This window comes from Pyxicephalus adspersus, chromosome 9, assembly GCF_032062135.1.
Source record: "Pyxicephalus adspersus chromosome 9, UCB_Pads_2.0, whole genome shotgun sequence".
NCBI lineage: Eukaryota > Metazoa > Chordata > Amphibia > Anura > Pyxicephalidae > Pyxicephalus > Pyxicephalus adspersus.
Window position 1 is genome coordinate 34,646,944 of NC_092866.1, and position 21,953 is coordinate 34,668,896.

At 39.1% G+C, this 21,953-nt stretch overlaps 1 protein-coding gene across 1 annotated transcript in view; it reads left to right on the forward strand.

The window, feature by feature from the left end:
- The first annotated feature begins 283 nt into the window (after positions 1 to 283).
- BATF2 (basic leucine zipper ATF-like transcription factor 2) overlaps positions 284 to 21,953 on the forward strand; it is a 45,229-nt gene continuing 23,559 nt past the window's right edge. The window contains exons 1-2 of the mRNA XM_072421371.1: positions 284 to 668; positions 9,618 to 9,713. The gene's annotated coding sequence lies outside the window, so the exon portion shown is untranslated. The remainder of the gene's footprint in view (positions 669 to 9,617; positions 9,714 to 21,953) is intronic.

Below are 21,953 nucleotides of genomic sequence, written 5' to 3' on the forward strand. Positions count from 1 at the left end.
GTATCTTGTAAAAAATAAGATTGCCACATAAAAAAATATGTTATAGTTTACACTGCAATATTACCTACATGCTTGGTGAAAATATTCTATACCTACTCTAATGTAACATCTCATCCTTTTGCTTTGCTTTGAAAACATGACTTTGTGTGTTGTGCATTGTGGGCACACAAAGTAGTGTCATGTGCCTGGTGCCAGGCTCTGTTTACCTTGCTCTCTAGAGAGCTCAGCAGAAATGAAGCAGGACTCCAACTTCTCTCTCTTCAGCACTGCGAAAGGTATTTATGAGTGTTTATATGAAAAGTACTAATGATTACTCGCATGCAATGTCATTATTGTATTCTGTTTGTTGGTATATGCTTGATTCTGTTTCATAGACTACTGATGTGGTACAAATGTCAATCCTTAAACAGACTCTCAGTCATTCTACACTGTCCTGCTTCACTCCCAGTCTTTCCTTCTTTCTGGAGTTGCTATTTCACTCTGTGTTCTACTTTTACAGATCCATGTATGGGTGTTATCTGTAGGTCATCTGTGTTCTGACATAGTCATATTTATTTTTAAGCACAACCATCTAGATGTGGCCTACTGAATCGACTAGGATGGGAAATTAACAAGTGTGACAGCATAATAAAAAGACAGAACATCAAGCAGGCATGCCACTGATGTCGGTGAGTTGTGTAATACTAATTTATTCCACTGACAGTAGGTACTAAATGTTGACATTTACAGAAAACTCCAAATTCTGTTGATCTCATGAGGGGTTGAAATGCTTTTCCTTGTTATGCGATTTAATTAATAGATACTGCACACAGCTTCTATGACTCCCTTTTGTGTTAAAGAATACAGATGCCAACACATGTAAACACAGTTTTGTTTATCTTGTTTGTGCAGGAAATCTTTAGCTCCCTAAAGATTAACACTTTACTTTATATATCCAGTAATGTTAAAATAAAGCCAGCAAACATATATGAAGAACATTTTAATACATGTTGTTGCACAGTCACAAGCCAGATTATTCATATTTCCATGGTCACCACCATGTTTTACTTTTTATTTACGTTTTCTTTTATCCTTCATTCATAAATAGCCCATTAGTTAATCCATTTTCAACTTGATTTGTATTAAAAGAACATAAAAGAATTAAAATGGCCGGATCCCACTGTAAATGTAAGTATCTGATATCAGCTTACATTTTACAAGCTACATTTTTTTGAGCCATCTATGTTTTTTGTTGTTTGAAGTATTGTTAAAAAAATCCCACTTGCTGCCTTTTTGAAGTGGTTCCAGCAAATGTATCTTATAAAGGTATGAACAGAAGTGCATATAAAAAGGTATCATAAGGCCCCCACGCTGTCACTGCAATGGAAATATTGTAAGGTTATATGCATGGATTCCTTTCCAGCATTACTTTTGAAGTATGATGTGGACAGCTTATGGTAAGCCTGTGTTAGGTACATTAAATAGATAACTAACCATTAGGAGTAGAGGCAGTTGGATATGAAGACAACACAAACTCCGAAAGAAAGATCAATAGGAATCCAGGAGGAAATTCCTACCTGGCTAATTGAGCTTACTAATTAAAATAATAGAGGTAGAGCTAATTTTGTAAAAAAAAAAAAAAATACATAAAATAATCTATATAAATAAATATAAAAATATAAAAAAAAATAGTGGATGTTGGTTTTGGTGGCTTTCTAGGGTGTGATGATGACAGGATCCTGGACCTGTCATTCCTGCATGATGTCTGCACACAGGTAAGTCTGTGCTATAATTGGAAAGTATGCAGTGCAGACTTGCTGATTTTAGGAGGAGCTCACCCCCCACCTACAAATACAGTACAACTTTAATATACAGTATAAACAATAGCAAATGTAAGGTCAAAACCTATTTTTTTAAAAGTTGGATAGAGTAAGAAAGTAGTAAACCCTTGCAAAGTTTTTTCTTTCTGTCTGTGTCCCAGTGGAAAGAATTCCCTTATTATTATTATTATTAACTAGCGCTAACATATTATGCAGCACTTTACAGTCCATAATCATGTAATTAGCTGTTCCTCAAATGGGCTCACAATCTAATTTCCCTACCATATAGTCACATCTTTATTACAGTTTAAGGTCACATTTTATTGGGGTTCTTTGTGGGGGAAGCCAAATAACCTCACTGCATGTTTTTGTAATGTGTCAGGAAACTGGAGTACCTAGAGCAAACAGGGGAGAACATGCAAACTCCATTCAGATAGTGCCCTTTCCGATATTCAAATCTTCATGTCAAAGAAATGCCACAGAGCAAATCTCCCTAAAAAAGCATATCCCCACAGAACAAGTTGACTCATTGGGGAACATCCTCGACCTCATGTACCGCCTAAAACTATCCTATTAGGAAGGCTTCCCTTCAATCCATGTCTCAAAGGCACATCAGAAAGTGGGAGCCAGTTTCTCCTTCCCTTTAGTCACAAGAACAGTGCCCAGTTCCCTTTAGTCCCTCACCTTGCACTACCTCACTATTAGACATGTTAGCAATGAAACCTGGGAGGACATAAAACAGATTATAACTGTTTTAGATGTGTCAAGTTTATTGTCTGGAACTACACAGAAATAAATTACGACAAAATCACATAGCTGTTTTGTTTATCCGACTGAACTCTTTCAGCACAACATTTCAAAGTTCAAGGCAAAATAAGAATTGGTTCTTAGGCTTCCCTCTCTAGTGCTACAGGGGATATATTCAGAGAAAAAAATGCACACAGATGTAAAATACTTATCCTTGCATTTTTGTTAACCCAAACTTCTTTTTATAGGACCCACCACCTCAGCTGGGAGACCTTATTGAATTTTTTCGACCTTTGTACCAGCACTGGGGAATATATGTGGGGGCAGGCTATGTTGTACACCTAACAGGTAATCCTGTACACTTTGTACACTTGACTGCACATTTTTGATACTTTCTTTTTGGTTTAGGGACATGAAAGGTACAGTAACATGATAATGCTGGTATACCCTGTGCAAATTGGTGACTTTTCTGACTGGCAGATTTTATATCCTTTTTCAAATAGTGCCAAAGAATAATGAATATACTTAAATAAAAACACAAGGAATATTTTCCTTTTTAATAATTTAGCATAACCCCTTTTGAATAACTGCCCACTATTCTTTGACATCAACTCGACAAGTAGATTTTAAACCTCTGTTTTATGCAAAATTATTTCAGTTGCAAAATAATTGTAAGTTTCCTCACATGAACAACCTTTTCAAATCCCCTGCAACATTAAAATAAAGGTTTTTAAATAGGCCAGCCCATAATACTCTAATAATACTCTTTTTTTTTTTTCAAGCCATACCTTGGTGGATTTGCTAGCATGCTTTGGATGCTTTGGATTTTTACCATGTTTAAAGATTAATTTTTGGTTAACTTCACCGTTTGGATAAATAACCTAACTTTTACATCAAGAAAAATTTTAGACAAAGCAGAATTTGAAGTTTATTTGATAACTGCAAGCTGCCTGGGCCCTGAAGCAATGCCAAATACAGGTAGTCCCCGGGTTACATATGAGTTAGGACTGTAGGTTTGTTCTAAAGTTGAATTTGTATGTAAGTCAGAACAGGTACATTATTTTATTGAATGCAATTAGGATAATAATTTTGTCTCAACATATTATTAGGCAGCATGGTGTCAGTTATTGTATACAATCCTCACTGTGATTTAATCACAAACAAAGCAAACAAAAACCTTATGGAGCCTAGACATTCATTAACTTCTGGAGCAAGCTGTGCTTTGATATGCAAAAAGAAACAACTGCAGAGTTTGTCTTGGTCAGTAAAGAGTTACAAGAGGCAGCAGAAAGAGCTCAGCCCCTAAGATCACCAACAACCTCAGTGGTGTTTAGCAAAAGATTTCTTCTGCAAGTCATGCAAATCGCCCCCTCCCCCCATCCAGCCTCTTGCACACAAGCGGGTTGGTTGGTATCTAGGAGTAATCAAAGAGAAAAGAAAGAAGAAAGCTGTACTTTATGGCAACACCAATCTAAAACATCTTAAAATCGTTTATTCAACTTACTAAAATATGTATATTTGAAACCAAAATTCATTATAAAAAAGCTCTGGTTCCAGAAAGAACTCGGCTAGCAATAAATGAACACTCTTACATGTTAGGTGTTTGATGGGTTGTGGGTCAAAAATGCAATAGACAGTTATGGTCTTACCCATCATTTCTATGATGGATAACTATATTTCATGTTTATATACAGAAGTCTCCAAACTTCTTACTCTCTTGTTCATCACCTTCCATCTCAAATACACGGGGAACTCATTTTCTATTTTTTCCCCCTGGGTCAATATACCAAGTAAGTCTACACTATGGAATAATTATTCATGTTACTTATGTGAATTACTGTATATACATATACTTACCAGTGTAATTTTCTAGGGTCTTAAAATCCCCTAAGGAAGCCCACCAGGGCAAAACATGTTGGGTACCATAACTGTCCATTGCACAGTCTATTGTCTAGACCATAACTGTCTATTGCATTTTTGGCCCACAACCCATCAAACACCTAACATGTGAGAGTGTTTGTTCATTTATAGCCAAGTTCTGTTTAGAACTACAGCTTTTTATAATGAATGTTGGTTTCAAATATATGTATTTTAGTAAGTTGTTGCTGTAATCTTGCTGTAATGCTGAAAAGTATTTTTCCTAGCACACCTTCTATGCAGATAAAAAGTACATTTCTATTCTGATTGTAGATGCTTACATTTTTATACCAGTTATTGCAAGAGTTACCTAAAGATCCCTTAAGTGTGATGGGGTTCTGGTATACTCATTGTTGTATAAAATGGTCACCTTTTAAGCTGTATTTGCTGGGCCGACAGTCATTTGAAACATACACCACTTTTCAATTATTTAAATGATAGCATTGATTTAAAATAATTTGGCATCTTTTTAATTCCTTGCCAAGCTCATATACTTCTCAAACCATCTTCTGAGGTCCTTAAAGTCCTTTTAATTTTGTCAAAATGACACAACGCATGTCAATAGCAAGCGAACACTAGACATTAGATATCTGAAGTTTAAAAAAAAAATATGTTCTACCTGCCCAATCTTTTTAAAGACATTCTAATAATTGCCACAAATTTCAATACATGTTAGCAACAGTTACCGGTTCTTGATGTATATTATATATAGAAAAAAAACTGTGCAGGCACCAGAAAAGACATGGGCCATTTTACAAGCACCTGATTTTTTGAGTGACAGATTTTACTGTATATATGACCGCAAAGGTCTAAGTATTATTACAATGAAAGACACGTAGAAAAATGCTTAACAGGTGAATCCTTTTTTAAAATTTCTGTTCTTAGATCAGGAAGGCTGGTCAAGCTTGTCATCAGCTATTGGTGGTTCTGCAGTGGTTAGAAAGGATGGCCTGGAAAATGTTGCACATGGCTGCAATTATAGAGTGAATAATAAATTTGATCAAAAGATGATTCCGTTCCCTCCAGAAAAGGTGGGGCAAGCAGCGCTGCAGCAAGTGGGTCAGATAATGCCATATAGTGTCACCAGTGCCAACTGAACATTTTGCGACACAACTACGATTTGGCAACTGCTTTTCTGAGCAGGTATAGTGTAGGACTACTTTTAAATTGTTTGTATTTTTCAAGCAGACATGCAATATGGTTCAGCATTTTAAAAAATCCATTTTTAAAGGTTCCATGGAAAGAATACATAACAATATTTCTAAAAGAAAGCCTAGTTTGTCCCCCAAAATGGTGTACGTATGCTGTTTTAAGTATTATTTATGTTGGAGAAGAACTAAAACTTTTGTAAGATTTTGTATCTGGAGCTTCATTAAAAATACTCATCCTCACTTCCAGGTTTAAATATAATCTTGAACAGGGACAAAGATCTGACAAGGTCTCCCTCTTCCCTACTTTACTACATAAAAATGTTTTTATTTCTGTCCATGATACTGTCCTCCATGTTTCCTCTTCATTTTTACAGTAAGAAAGGGGAAATCGCTCTTACAGAGCCCTGGATAGAATTAAAACCCGACCTGACCCCGACCCGAATTTCTAATCCATCTTGATTACACTATTTTACAAAAATGTTTATCTTTTTTTTTTTTTTTTTTTTTTTTGTAGGTTGCAAATATTGCCTTTACACAGCAGTCGGAGGAGGTATTTTAGCAGCAGCATTGGCCACCCTTGCTATTATTACAAGGAGCAGGCGACAGAACCAGTGAGGCAAGAGAGTTGATAAAATGGATAACAAGTTCTCTGAATAAATTATAAACTACAAACTGATGCACTTAGTACATTTTAAACTATTTTTTGTCATTTCTAACAAGTAGCAGCTGCAGACTCATCTATACTACCAATGCCCTAACAAAGACTACCAAGAAATAAAATGCAGTAGAATACTGGAAAATGGATATGGTTTTCCAATGTATGAATAAACAGCGATGGGGACCTGTGAACTATATGCACTGACATTACATGAAAATTAACCCAAAACAGCTAGTATGAAAATATATTCTAGACGTTTAACACACTCCGAATGATAACACAACGGATTTATTTGTGTTTTGGCTAATATTTAGTATTGCATAGTATTGTTCATAGAACCTTACTACTAAATAAACCAAAACATTAAAAACAGCTGATCAAGAGTATATGATGATTCTTCCAAGAGGACCAGGACTGAGGACATGTAATGCCAAATGCAGAATTCACTTTTTAACTACCACAGGAAAACGAAAGTGAACTATTTATTATATGGCCAATCCCACTAATTATATTTTCTTCTGTGCACAAAGATTTGTAAAAAAATTTTTCACCTGTAACTATGTTTTTAGTGGTTTGTTTGTGGCAATTTAATATTATATTTATTATGCATTTTATATTACTGACAATTAAGTATTCCACTTCTCTACCCTAACTGAATGCAAAAAATGTTACTGATCTGTGACTATTTAACTGCATAAAATAATAAACACCTCTGCTTTCTCAGTAAAAGACCATACCAATAATCCATATGTAATGGAATTTGATGCGATTTAGTTGTCTTTGCCCCACATTCATTGCATAAATTGTTTTATTCCTACACAGAATCACACTAAGAAGTTAGTAATTTATTGTAATATCTCTACACAGCCCTGGATAATAGTTAGGAAAATGACACCAGCTTTTACATCTCAAACCCATCTTCATTTTCTGCCCCAATCAAGGTTATCTATAAACCAGGCCCCACCAAACAAAACATAACCAATATCAAAGCATTTAAATATTGATCAAGGCCTTTTTTGGGAACAAGAAAGCTACAATTGCTCTAATTCATTGTAAAAATTATATTTTGTATCATAAAGGGTTAAGACTCCAGCCTTTGCAGCTCTAGGTTCCAGGTTTGAATCGCGGCCAGGACACTATTTGCATGGAGTTTGCAAGGGTTTCCTGCCGGTTTCCTCCCACATTCCAAAAACTTGCTAGGTTAGGTTAGATGGTTTATCCCCAGATTGAGGTAATGACATATGACTTTGGTAGAGACATTAGAATGTGAGCCCCTTTGAGGGACAGCTAGTGATATGACTATGGAGTTTGTAAAGCACTGCATAATTTATTGGCACTAAATAAATTCTAGTTGTTAATAATAAGGATAAGTAGACTGCTTTGAGAGATTTGCTGGACCAACAGTTCCTTTTGCAGAAAAGTCAGGCAAATAAACATTGCTAGTGTAAGCCCTCACTAGTGTGAGACCTTATTATTTAGGGCTGGCTATGTTTTAGCTTTATTAATGGGCAAACACACAAAAAAATAGAGACCAAGGAAGCAAGGGGGGATAATAACTGCACACTAAGAGTTGTAAGATACAGTTAGTATCAATGTTCTGTCTCTCTTTTGTGATAGAAATGACACAAGGGCTACTAGCCACTCCTATATTAGTAAGGCCCTTAAAATACAGAGATAAAGACAATATCACAGATGAATACAGGGATAAAGATAATATCAATATAAACCATAATAGATTCTGTACAATCAGTGGTTCACAGTTATATTATTTCCTGACTTGTCTCCAGATGTTCAAATGAAATGTGCAAGCATGCTTAGGATAACAAAACAAAAAGGCTTTAGATCAGGGTTTAGATCTGGCTCAGACCTACGATGGAAGAGTGGGCGGGGTTCTGGAATCATGATGTCACTATGGGGGAAGTTGCGTCCCCTTTAAGTGACGCAATCGCACATAAAATGTGTATTCAGCATTAAAAGTAGTTCTGACTCGGAGAGCCTGATTCATCAAGCTAAATCGGAAGCTCGCTCGCATGCTCGTAAACTCGATCCGGAGTTGGACACCAAAAACCTATTTATCAACCAAATTTCAGCCGTTAAAAATACGCTGGCATATTCTCCCGGCAGTTATCAACTGAAATGATCGCGTACTTCGAGCAGGGCATCTCCGGCAGCTTGACACTGGTGAGCTTGCATTAAAAGTCACTGTTCCCCTAAAAGATAATTCTTTCAAATAGCACACATCTTACACTTAGCCCTAAATAAAAATGTCTGATGTGTTCAAATGTTTCAAACATATATATTAGCTAAGAACTAAACATATTTTTAAATGACCTGATATTTTCAGGTTCGGAAAGAGTTAACTGATTTCAGCTCTTTACATAGGCGCCTACCTAAATACTTACGATGCCTGACCCGAGGATCCGCCTGGTGTTAAACACCTGCGCTGTGAATTCGGGCAGGTGAGACCTCGCTTTTTAGAGTGGACTAGATCATCACACAAAAGTCACAAACACACACACGTTCCTATTTGCTGTCACCCCATTCACCTCTAGTGATGAATGGATAAACGGGAAACCCTGATGACGGCTCAAACATCATCAAGGACGGCTCAAACCAATCATGGAGCACTAGAGCTGAATGGGGTGACTTGTCCTTATTTACCCCTAGCGCCTGGGGATCCCACACTGTCAGTAGTCCCACAGCTGTGCTCATATTATAAATGCAGCTGTGGGAATCATCCTGTCATTGTGGGATAACCTATAAAAAAATAAAAGTTTCAAAGTTACTAAACACACACACATTTAATAAAAAACTTAAAAACATTAAAGCCTCCTCTACTTTGTGCTAATTTATTTTTTATTAGATAGCTGGTCACTGGTGTACAAATCTAAAGGATCATATCAATAAATGATTATGGAATGTCCAACTGAAAAAAACAAACAGCCAAATTTCATGGACAGTGCACACCCCAATTACAGGCAAATTTGGATCAGCTGTGTGCATAAAGATGTGCATATATAGGGGTGTTGTCTAACTCGCTTTTTCCTTTGTCGTCTTTTTTTTTTTCTTGGAGGGGGCTCTTTTTTGTGTGTTATCCTTAGCTATGCTACATTTCATACTTTGCTTAGCATTTAGCACAATAGCTGCTTTTTTTAAAAAAACGTTTAATGTTTGAATGTCCATTTTGCAATTATGAAGTCAATGTTAATGCTACGTTATTGTGTTTGTGGCCATATTGTTTAATTGCAATAATGTGATTGTTTTGAAGCAGTTCCTTTCTATGAATTGTTGAAAGTCTAAAAACAGCACAACTGTCTTAATAAAACTGTTGTTTGATGCACATAGGTATGCGCCAAAGCTGACCCGCTATGTGTGCGTTAACTGTATTCTATCAGTTGAAAAACGCGCCAGACACTTTTGCAGAGAAGGATCCTCATTCAGGTAAGCTTTTACTTTTGTGTATAGTGTTTGTTTTGCTTCATGTGCACTCATGTATACACATACATGCATATATGTATGTATGCATTTAGATGTGTGTACATCCAAAAGAGAAATTATAGGAAAAATATGCAAAGAGGGTTTTTTTGGGCATATTGCTTAACATGCTTCAAATTGAAAGGAGTGCTTATTTCTTCCTATGATTTCTGATGTCATGGGGTTGGCTCCAAGCAACATGCATGGAGGATATTGCTTCTGGTTTAACCTCCCCAGCGGTAACCCCTAGTGTGACTCAGGGTAGACAGAAAATGCTGGAAGCGGTAACCCTGAGTCACACTCAGGGTAGGTAAACCTATGGGAATAAACCACCTGGGCATTTCACTGATGTCTAGATTTCTGTACCAAAAGCGGTACATTGTTTTTCATGAAATTTTTTTTTTTTTAAATTGTAGACCTGTAACTTACAGAAATATGTCCGAACAGGGTTCTTTATTTTTATATTCTCTATTATTTTGTATTGGATTGGATACAGGACTTTGTATTGAATCCAATACAAAATATTTGAATTTTCTGTAAGTTACAGGTCTACAATTTAAAAAAAAAAATTTCATGAAAACCTGTGACGCTTTTGGAACAGAAATCTAGAAATCAGTGTAACGCTCAGGTGGTTAAAGTATAATAGAAATCAGTGTAACGCTCAGGTGGTTAAAGTATAATATATTAGTATGAGTATAATATTTATTTAATTTTGTTTTTTTTTTATTAAAAACATTACTTTTTTTTAAGTTATAAAATTTATTTTGTTGACATGATTTTGTGTTTCAAACTTTATTATACTCATACTATTATAATATACTGTAAAATAAATTTCCATGAAAAACAATGTACTGCTTTTAGACATTTAAAACCGAAGAAATGACAGAAATGAACCGCTCAGGAGGTTAAAGGAGGAATCCACCTTTATGTGCTTCCACTACCAAGCTGAGGTAGGTCTAAAATGCCATTCAAACCTGCATAAAAACCCTGCATAAAAAAGTTGGAAAAGCAAGAACATATGTTTGGCACAAAGTGTATTTGTCCCTGAAAGTTTGATATACTAGTACTATTTGTTTTGTGTAAACACCTAAATAATGCATACAATCCAGTAGTTAATGTACAAAGTTAAGTAAAGCAACAACAAAACATCTGTTCCTTTCTAAGAGTGCTTGACCTCGCTGGTGAGCTTGGCAATCAATGTGGTTTGATGTTGTGCTTGGCAACCTGGACCTCCATCCATCACCATCAGGTGTGTTAGAATGAGTATGTAACTCAACTGGCTGGCTAATTGACAACCAGTTTGGACAGCAAGTGGAAGTGTGTTTGTATACAATAGGGCCAAGATCAGGCAGCACAGCACAATGAGAACAAACCTACAACACTACTACAAATGAACAGAGGAGTTATGTGGCAGCAAATCAACATGAGTGCTAATGTCAGAAAAAAAATAATAAAAACCATGACAATTTATTCATAAAAGGAATATGTACATAATACATTTAAATACCAATATGTGACTTTGAGAATGGGACAAAGGCAACAAGGGGGGTCAAGTAGCAGTTTGTAGTGGAAACCATGCATACATTTGTACTCAATATTTGTGGAAAAATCACAAAACTTTGCTGAAGAATTGCTAAACAACAGAAACTGTAATTTGAAACCAGGCACAAAAACATTGCTGCAACAGATGAAGCTAACAATATTAAATGATTCCAAAAAAGTCACATCAATGCATACCATCCAACCATACTTACTTCCCCCAAACCAGTCCAGTTAAAATAGTAAAAATGAAAATGCATATGTATTTCTAAACATTTAAATGTATTTTGACATACACACACAAGTGAAATCACTAAATGGTCCTTGATATATGTATTATAACATCTTTACCAGCAATCCTTTTTTCAAATATTTGATTTCTCTAAAGCCAAACTATAATGAAAATTTGAATCAGATCCAAAATGCTTGGTCACATTTTTTTTTACAGTCATACTATTGTGTGATGACATAATATAAAGTGCTCATTAGTATGTATAGAGCTTGATAACAATTAGTTTGCAGTGTTGCAACCAAACAAAAAAGTATCAAAACACCTCATCAACCTCACCATTGACGGAGCTTAACAGAGCCTCCTGAATCGTGCAGCTGAAAATTAATTGCCTTATTTGGCCTATTCTCTATCCCATTGCTCATTTATCAAAGCTGGAATCCGGCTGGCAAGTGAAAGCAAGTGTACTAGCACTTGGTTCTGGCTCACGGCAATATGCCTCGTATATTGGCGCATACTTTCATGCATGCTCGCTTGATAAATCAGGGCTTTTAAAGAGTGACCACATCTTTCTCAAAATCATATCCTGTACTGATGCCAAACTGTCTTAAAATTAAGTATTTTTATGTGTGAAGGGTCACATAGAAGTTTCTATACATTTTACCTTTTCTATGAAAACCAAATACATTATGTCTCCCTATTTTAGACACTGAAGCTCACAGTAAGACGGTTTCAGCAACAGGCAGTGTTGCCAATGCAGAAAGCAGTGAACAAAACTAAGTGACGTCGGGTGCTGATTGACAAGCCACAGGCTTGTGATTTATCAGTAACAGTACTGGTAGTCAACAACCCTGCAACATTGTTTTATTCAACCTTTCAAAAGAAGTACACCATTCTTGCCACACCATCACAGGTAGCTGCATTTGGTGACTTCAGTGGCAAACTCAACAGGCATTTGTGATATTTTTCAAATGTACCTAGAGATAGCCAAAATGCAAGTGTACATATAATTAAGTGCAGGAGCACATTTTTTAATTGAGGCAAAAGTTCTACCTAAATCCTCTTTTCCAAAAAACATAATCTGATGTAGCTCTGCATACACTTTGAATATTTACAGCACCATCTAGTGGTAAAATTGAATAACAGCTCCTAGATGTAAAGCAGGTGACTTAAAAAGGAATTAAACCTAATTATTAAAAAAGGTTGCGGTCAGGCAGGTCCTTTATTGTAGAAGGGACAGGTGATCGGTGCATGCATGCATGCACACCTCAGTGTTTTTTTAAGAAAAAGATTGCGACCAGGTAAGTTCATTTTATTACAGAAGGGATATAACCTGTCTATTCTGCTATATTAAACCTGCCTGTTCACAATATTTATCATATATGTTTAGTCCTGCTTCAATGGTATGATAATCCAATGTTACATAATTTGTCAAAGTTCTCAGTTTTTATCGGGTATATTCTGCTTTCCTGAGTGTTAAAAATTGTTGAATGCAGCCTCTAAAAAATAAGTGCCAATGTTACTGCAAGCAAACATCTGGAAATAAAAAGGAAGAGAAAAAAAATCCTATCTATTCCAGTGTTAATCACTTTGTGCAAGTGGTTTTAAGCAGTACCAACCCTGCCTAGTTGTAGCAAGCAACATGAAAAAAAAACACTGCCAATATTTTTTTTTTTTTATATAATAAAAGATATCAAGGTACATACAGAGAAAAGAAAATAAAGTGGTCATAACATACAGTTCAAAAAAGAACATACAGCAAGGTTAGGTTCTAACAATACATATCTTCAAGCTTGTGGCTTAACGGCCAACCGCATAGAAATACAAACATTGTAACCAACCCGTTGTACTGTATCAGTAGCAGGAACCATGATATCTTAAGGTTTTCAAAAACATTTTTATAAGAAAAGAAAAATAAAAGAAGAACAAACAAATAAACTAATTAAAAAAAGGAGTTAAGAATAAAAAAAAAGAAAGAGAAAGAGAAAAAGGGAGGAAGGAAGGGGGGGGGGGGAGGGGGGGTTAAAGTGGGCATTGACAAGCTATAGAATCAATCACATCTCTGAAACAGTGGCAGAATGCAATTAGGCATCCATCCCACAATACTTAGGTATCTAGGGGGGTGGTCGTAACAAACGGCAATATTCCTCAGTAGTGATAAAGTGGATCCAGTGGTACCAAGTCTGTGCGAATTCTTCCGCTTTCTTAGCGTCAGTGGATATAATATCCTCCATGTGATATATATCAGCAACCCTTTGCAACCAATGTACTACCGTCGGAGGGGCAGTATTCTTCCATAAGGCTGGGATACAGGCCTTAGCTGCATTGAGAAGGTGTCTCAGGAGAGAGTTACTATAGCACCTGCGGGACATGGAGCGGCTATTAGTGCACCAATCCAGCAGCCTAGACAAGTGCACTGCCTGATGGTATAAAACTGGGTCAGGGAATGCCATTCCTCCGTTGGCTTTGGGGAGTCTCAGTAATGTCATCCTAAGCCTGGGCGCCCCTCATTAAGCCAGATAAATTTTACAATTTCCGAACGGAATTTTCGAAGGATAAAAAGCGGGATGTGTATTGGGAGTGCTTGCAGCATATACAACAGTCTAGGCATAACATTCATTTTAAGCACATTGCACCTCCCAAACCATGTAAATGCCATCTGTCTCCACCTCTGTAGATCACTTCAGATTTTATTTAATAGAGGGATAAAATTGAGATCTACAATTCGCGTTAGATTAGCAGGAATCTGTGTGTCCAGGTAAGAGATAGCTTTGTTAGACCACTTGAAGGGGAAAGAAGGGGCCAAGGCCTCTCTAATTTTTCTGGGAAGAGTAACACTCAGTGCCTCCGAATTTTGCAGGTTTATTTTGTAATTAGAGAGCGAGGCATATCTGTCTAGCTCTCGCATAAGAACAGGCAAAGTAGTTACTGGTGTTGCAACATAAAATAAAAGGTCATCCGCATAAGCAGCTACCTTATCTTCAGTGGGGCCAATCTGGACTCCCCTGATATCTCCATTGGCACAAATTACTCGTAGGAGGGGCTCCAGGGTCAACACAAACAGCAAGGGAGATAATGGGCATCCCTGTCTCGTCCCATTGGTAATACAAAAAGAGTGGGAGAGTTCACTATTAACCCGTACTCTGGCGCTGGGGGAGGAATACAATGTTTCTATCCAGCGCAGAATACGAGGGGGAAGACCCAAATGTGTCAATGTGGAGAGCAGAAACGTCCAGTCCACCCGATCAAATGCCTTCTCAGCATCAGTGGAGAGGAGCATTAGAGGGGTGTTGTTGTGAGTATGTGCATAGTTAATAATATTCTGGGTACAAATTGTGTTCTCCCTAGCTTCCCTCGTCGGGAGAAAACCGCTTTGGTCAGGATGGACAATATCAGTCAGTATTGGAGTCAGCCTATGCGCTAATATGCTGGCAAAAAGTTTCAAATCACAATTAAGCAACGATATTTGTCTATAATTGGAGCATAGGAGAGGGTCCTTGTCTGGTTTGAGTATCACTGATATGTGGGCCGCTAATGTGTCCGGAGGAAGAGTGTGACCATCAGTGAGCGCATTCAGCGCTAAAACTAAATGCGGGCCCAGTACTGGGAAAAATTTCTTATAGTAGGCTAATGTCAGACCATCTGGGCCGGGAGCTTTCTCTCATGTGGCTCGGCGAATTGCCGCTTGTAGCTCAAGAAGGGTTATCAGTTTATCTAAAATCTCTATAATGTCTGAGGACAATGTCGGTAAGTCGGAGGCACTGAGATATTCCTGTATTGCGATCTTGGGGTCGGGAGATGACCTACCACTAGAGTCTCCTCGTAAATTATGCAGTAGACTGTAATAGTCATGGAAAGTGTTAGCAATGTCAGAGGTGGCGTGTGTCAGGGTGCCCAAAGAGGTTTTGATTTTAGGGATATACATGGCCGCCTTCTTAGACCTAAGCGCCCTAACCAATGCCCCAATGTTGGCATGTTCATAGTAGTACCGTTTGCAACGGGTAAATTGTGTTTTAGCCTTTTCTCTGTACAGGGAGTTAATTTGTGTACGAGTGGCGAGTAGTTGGGATTCCAGGTCCATTGTTGGAAACCTTTTGTGCAACATTTCTCAACGATGCAACTCCTGTAACAGTGTATCAAGCCTTTGTTTGGTTAGTCTTTTGAGTCTACAGCTCTGTTGTATGAACAGATCTCTAATGTAACATTTATGAGCTTCCCATACATAAATTGGATTGTCTGTAGATCCTGCATTGTTGGCAAAGAAGGAGGAAAGTTCTTCCTCAATCTTTGCGGTCAGTTCAGGGTCTTCGAGCTGTGCCTCATTTAGCCTCCAAACACTGGGTTTACATTCATATATCCTCCCAGAGATCTCTATCATAATGGGGGCGTGGCCAGAGAAAGGTATGGAACCAATACTCGAGTCGCTAACCTGTGAAATGGCATCATGAGATATCAGAAAATAATCAAGTCTGGAGTAAGTATTATGGACCGTGGAGTAGAACGTATAATCCCTGTCTCCGGGGTGTTGAATACGCCAGATATCTATCAATTGATTGTCACGTAGCAGTGCTTTCAGACGTTTATGATAAGAGTAAGGCAGGTGGGAACGGCCCTTGGATAAGTCCAAGGACGGATCTAAAGTTAAATTAAAATCACCTTCTATAATGATGGTACCTTGAGCCACCTCAGATAAGAGGGTCAGAATATATTCAAGGACAGTCAACTGGCCGGTATTAGGTAGGTATATGAGAGCTCTGGGCCCTAAACCTAGGTAAGTAAAACAATATACCACAACACCGACCTCTACAAGAGGCCAGGTGTACCTATGTGGGGGGTAGTGTAGGCAAGAACACTATGAGCCGCTGGCTCACCAGCAGCAGCAACATAAAACACGTATATAACTATAAGTAAATCACACAGCTCTAGTAAGTGAAACCAGGAAGATATGCCGTTTCCAAAAAACAAGGGGAGGAGATAGAATTCTAAACTTACAAGAGTAGAAAGGTTTCACAGAACTGAAGATCCCAAAGACATTAACAAAAACATTAAATAAAGGGCATACCAATAATCAGGCATACTAAAGTGCACAGCAATACACAATGCAGGCTACTACAGGAGCCAAAACAATTACCCAGCTTCAAAGCGCCATCATGTATCATGTAAACAGAACAATACTAATAACAGTAATAGTACTGGCGGTAGGCAGCCATCTGGGAGCAAAGAACCACTGAGACCATGATGGGCCGTCGCCCATACTCAATGTGCACCAATGTCACCGCAAAAAAAAGGAATCCGCTTCCGGCATAGGAGGTGTGCTCAGATCAGGACATAGATACATCACACAGGAATCATAAGTTTCTGAGGAGGTATAGATATGCACTGTAAGGAGGTAGACAGTGGTGGTAACAAGAGTCCAAATATTCAGCAACAGGAGAAATCATAGTTCATGTGAATTTGAGGTATTCCTTCTCAGGGGGCGCTGAGGAGTTGGAGAGCGCCGTCTGCGTCGGGCGTAGGTAGATGATCTCGATCTCAAGTAGATACTTGGGAGTACCTCTAAGACTTCCAGCCTGTTATGCAAGCGCGTGTGGACCCACTGTGCCACTGACTGGGTATGCTCCAGAGGGGCGTGACTAAGCCGCTACCAGGTCTTCACTAGAGCCTCTGATGGTGAGGATAGGCTTAGGCTGCGGGGTAGCTGCCAGGTGCCACTCCAAAGCAATCCCCAGGCCAGTGGCAGCTGACCACAGGAGTCAGGAAACCCGGTGCAAGCACCAAGGGGCTTGCGTGGCCAAGAAGTCCAGAAACAAAGATCCAAGGTCAGGGTCAGGCGGCAATCAGGCAAAGTCCAAAAACGTAATCCGAGGTCAGGGTCAGGCAGCAAACAGGCTAAGTCCAAAAACGTAATCCGAGGTCAGGGTCAGGCAGCAAACAGGCTAAGTCCAAAAACGTAAGCAAGGTCCGGTACACAGCAAAGCAAAACAGAGAAAACACCTTAGCACTGAGCGTTACACAAGGTAAACCTAGAGATTGCTCAGGCAACTTCCTGTAGTAAGAGGTGCCTTTAAATACCTGCAGAAAACCAGCCATAGGCTGTAGAAAACAGAGGTCGTGTATGTGTTACCTCATAGATTAAGAGAGACACACCCACGCCAGCTCGAACACCAGAGCAAGTCTCAGCATGAAGGAAACTCAGGCATGGAACACAGGTAGTGGGGTTACCTGAAAGATAGGACCCGGCGCCCGTGCCTGCAATTAGGAGCAGCGGCGCCGGCACGACCTGCAGTGCTAACACAGCCAATTAGGAACATCAATGGGATCTGCGCCCAAGAAGGTAAACAGGGCCGGTAGCTGAGATGGATAGTGCAATGTAAACACAGAGTTGGGTTTGGTCACTATGAGATGTAGTGGATGTCCCCTCTATATCGGGCGTGTGTGGTAATGTAAACCAAAAGTGGCTTCAATATGCGTCTCATCTGTAGCGTGCGAGGGGATAGATCCGGATATATCTGAAAACTTGCACCATCAAAATCAATCGTCCCTTTCTGCCATGCTTTCTGAACGATCTTCTCTTTAACTTTGTAAAAGTGCACCCTGCATAGAACATCTCTGGGGCGGTCAGGTACTCCATCTCTCCTCACACCAACCCTATGAACTCTATCCAATGCTATGCGCTCTGAGGGGGTTGGTCTAAAAGGGTGTTAAAAATGGCAATCACAGTGTGTTCCAGGTCAGGCCCAGCTGTAGCTTCCGGGAGTCCCCTTAATCGTAAATTGTTGCGTCGGCCCCTGTTTTCTTGATCGTCCAAACTGAGAGCCAAGTTAGAAAGCACAGACTTCATGTGCAGTTGGTCAAGCGTGTCTAATTTAAGGGAAGTTTGGGAGGAGGAAGACTCCAGGGAAGTAACCTAAATATAAACTGCTTGCACTCTCTGATATATCTGTTCAATCTCTGCTCTATGCGATGAGGCCAGGATTCTAGCTCTGTTTTAGTGGGTATGAATCAGGAGGGCTTGTAATTCTCTGGGCAGCTGCTGAGGAGAAGACACTGTGTCTGAGAACTCAGCTGGGAAATCAGATGACAGACAGGAGTGTGTAGGAGAAAGAACTGCAGGGATCCCAGCTGGGGGGAAAGTCCCCTCTTCACTCACCCGATCAGCAGACTCCACGTGGTCAGCTTCACTTGCAGATGCAAGGGCCATCTTGGGAGTTCCTTCTTGCTGAAGCTGCCGAGTCTGAAGGGAAATATTTGTGTAAGTTGTCCTGTTTAGGGGTTTTCCCTGCTTCCTTATTCTTCCGCTGCTTAGACATCACTGAGTGGGGTGGAAACAAGCTGTGTGATCTGAAGTATTAGCTGTTAAAGCCGCGGTGGACACAGAGCTCCAGGAAAGTTCCTGCTCACAGTGCCATTGCCAAGCCACGCCCCCCACTGCCAATATTTAACATAACTGTGAAGGGAGCTGTTTCCCTCAAAACAATAGGAGAAATCAATAGGATCTATTTTTGCCTACCATGCATTGACATACAGGGTGCTTCTATGCAGACACTACAGGAATTTCGAAACCAGTCTCAAAGATGGCATACACTAATTTGGCAAATCAGCATGCAATACCAACCCCTTGAAAAACTTACCAATCCTGGAAAATTTAGTTCTGAAACTGCTGTAGCTGAAAAACCTACTTGGTAGAACTTGGTAAGAGTAGAAATGTATAAGGTCACAACCTTACAGACCTAAGAAACAGGGCCCTGATAAGGAAAGGCCTAGAGGCACTCACAGCCCTAGATGGCCTTTGTACACATGTCAGATACTCATCCGAGACGAGCCCTCGGCTCGTATCGGCCAAGAATCATCTCTAGTGTGTACATACCATCAGTCTTCACAGGAAAAGGTGTTACTTTATCTTTCGAAGTATACACTGGAACGATAGTCTAGGAAATTCATCAATAGAAGAACAACCCATGGGAGAGTCTTAAGAATGGCAAAGTTGGAATCAGACTTTTTGAAATAAGAGGTAGCATTCAAAGAAACCCAAAGAGTTTTATTGACATCTAGACATGATGTTTAATTTAGACCGAGACTATATTAGAAAAAAGTAGATAAAAAGTAGATTAAATCTCAAAACAACCCTATCCTTGTTGAGAATTAAACATAGTTGCTAACAAAACAAGGAAGACAGTTGAGAAACCCTTCTGAAATCATTACAAGGAAAGCCACCTTATCAGAAAAAAGGATATAAGAGAATTTCCCTGATCTGATCAAACTGAAATTTTTAGAGAACTGACACAACTAGATTAAAATCCCACAGTTAAAAATCGAGTTATGTGTTGCCTGAGTCAATACTTGACCCTTAAAAGAACTTAAGACCAGTTTTTGGTTCACTCCCTAATCAAGGAAGGAGATAATTTGTCCTACTTAGAAAACTTAAAGGGTGATACCTTTAGACTAGCATCAAAAAGCCTTCCAGATCTGGTTGTAAACCTTGTGAGAAGCCTGAAAGTGAACTTCTCACCAACAATTTCTTTTTAATAAAATGGTTGTCTACTTCCTTTTTTTTAACACCCTTTTAAAAAAAATAAAGGGTAAAACCCCTTCCCTTCTGTCTTGATGGCCACAGGTATCTTTGATACCTACATCACACATCCCAGGAGGCTCAGGCATGCACAGAAGGGGTTTTTTACTACTTCGGGGAAAAAACGCCAATCTTACACATGAGCAGTGAAAGATTGGGTGATTTAGCTTGAAGAAGAAAGAAGACCAACAAAGATGGCGGCACCCGGCAACAAAAGAGGATTCCAGGATGGTGCAGGACATCTCCAGCAGGATCGAGGTATAGGCGGAGTTAAAGGTGTGATTTTTTTAAAATTTTAGTTCTACTTTAAGCATAGTAGGCATTAGATTCAAAAATGCCTCTAAAATTGCATACCTGAGCTTCAGCGGCTGTTTCATTAAAACCCACAAATAACAAGTAGATCTGACATTACAGATCTGAGAGATCTTTTGGAGGGCACTACATTTGCAAAGAAATGGATTTAGGTCAGCTTTTCAGACTCTTGGGGCTAGTCTTGAGCTATGAGAAGTTCCTTTTGCTTTGACTCTGTGAAGCAACAGTTTCAAAAAGGAAAACATGGGGGCATGGCTACGCGAGTGTTTTCAGTCCTGGCAGCCTCCGCACGCAAGCCTTCTCCCTACAAACCGCATGCCGCACGGTAAAAAGACTACCTCGCAGGGAAGGAGCTCCCTTCTGTGCTATTCTGGGTTCGTATGTATCCAAAATGTTTTCTTTTCTCCCCCATTTTTGGTTATACTCTGGGAGAAAATGTTATTATCTATGCATTTGTTCTGATGATTATAACTGGTGGCTATTATTGTTTTGTTTTAAATACACCAACACGGTGAAGGCGAGTGGTGACATGCCTACATTGCGTATCACTTTCCCCCACTAGTTTGCTCCCTCCCTTAGTGAGTGCGGAGTTTGATATTTTCTTGATGTAGTGTTACTTTAGTGGACTCCGGCTGTAAGTCAGGGTGCCGCCTACTCTTTTCTCTTCTCTCTCTTCCTTTTTCCTGATTTCTTCTTTACCTCCCTTACCCTGTCCCATCCCTAATAGAGCCCCTAATAGAGTTTTCCCTTCCTACTAAGTCCTCCCCCCCCCACACGTTTCCCTTGTCCTGTGGAACTGCGGATAACTTAGACTCCATCACAGAGTGCTCATGTCACTAAAAATTTAATCCATAAATGTGAAGGGTCTGAACTCCCCTACAAAATGCTCTGTGGTATTAAATGCCCTCAATCCTCGGTGTCAAATAGCATTTGTGCAGGAAACGCACTTTTGCCATGATAAAATACCATTGTTTAAAAACTTCTGTTTTTTGAGACGGCATACCATGGTTCATCCCCTGATTCCAAGTCCAAGGGAGTCAGTATCCTCATTGACAAATCTATTCCCTGGACACTTATCGCTTTACAGGCGGACCCTGAGGGGCGTTACTGAAAGGATCTGCTTCTACTTCTAGTTCCTCGAATGCACCCCGACTTCTCCTTCACCCACAGAGACAGAGGTCTGGAGAGATACCCCAATAACACACACGCACAGTATGGTCTTGGGAATATTCTCTAATCTTTATTCTGACAAAACAGTTTTTTTTTATAGATACAGGATACAGGAAAACATAGGCGTAGTTTACATATGTAGTTATGCTGAGTAGGTAAAAACAACTCCTTATCTAGTAAAAGCTGATGCAGGCACATTTTTCCTTTAGTCCTTTAGTTCCTTTAGTTTATACAGATGTTCAGCATCCTGTTATTCATACAAAGTATATAACTTCTTTTATTTAACCCTTCAATCCCCTCTTAAGTCATGAATATGACCTATCTTCTTTCTATCATAGAGAGGTAAGTAGCATATTTTTGTCCAGGATCTGTGGGTTTTGGACACATT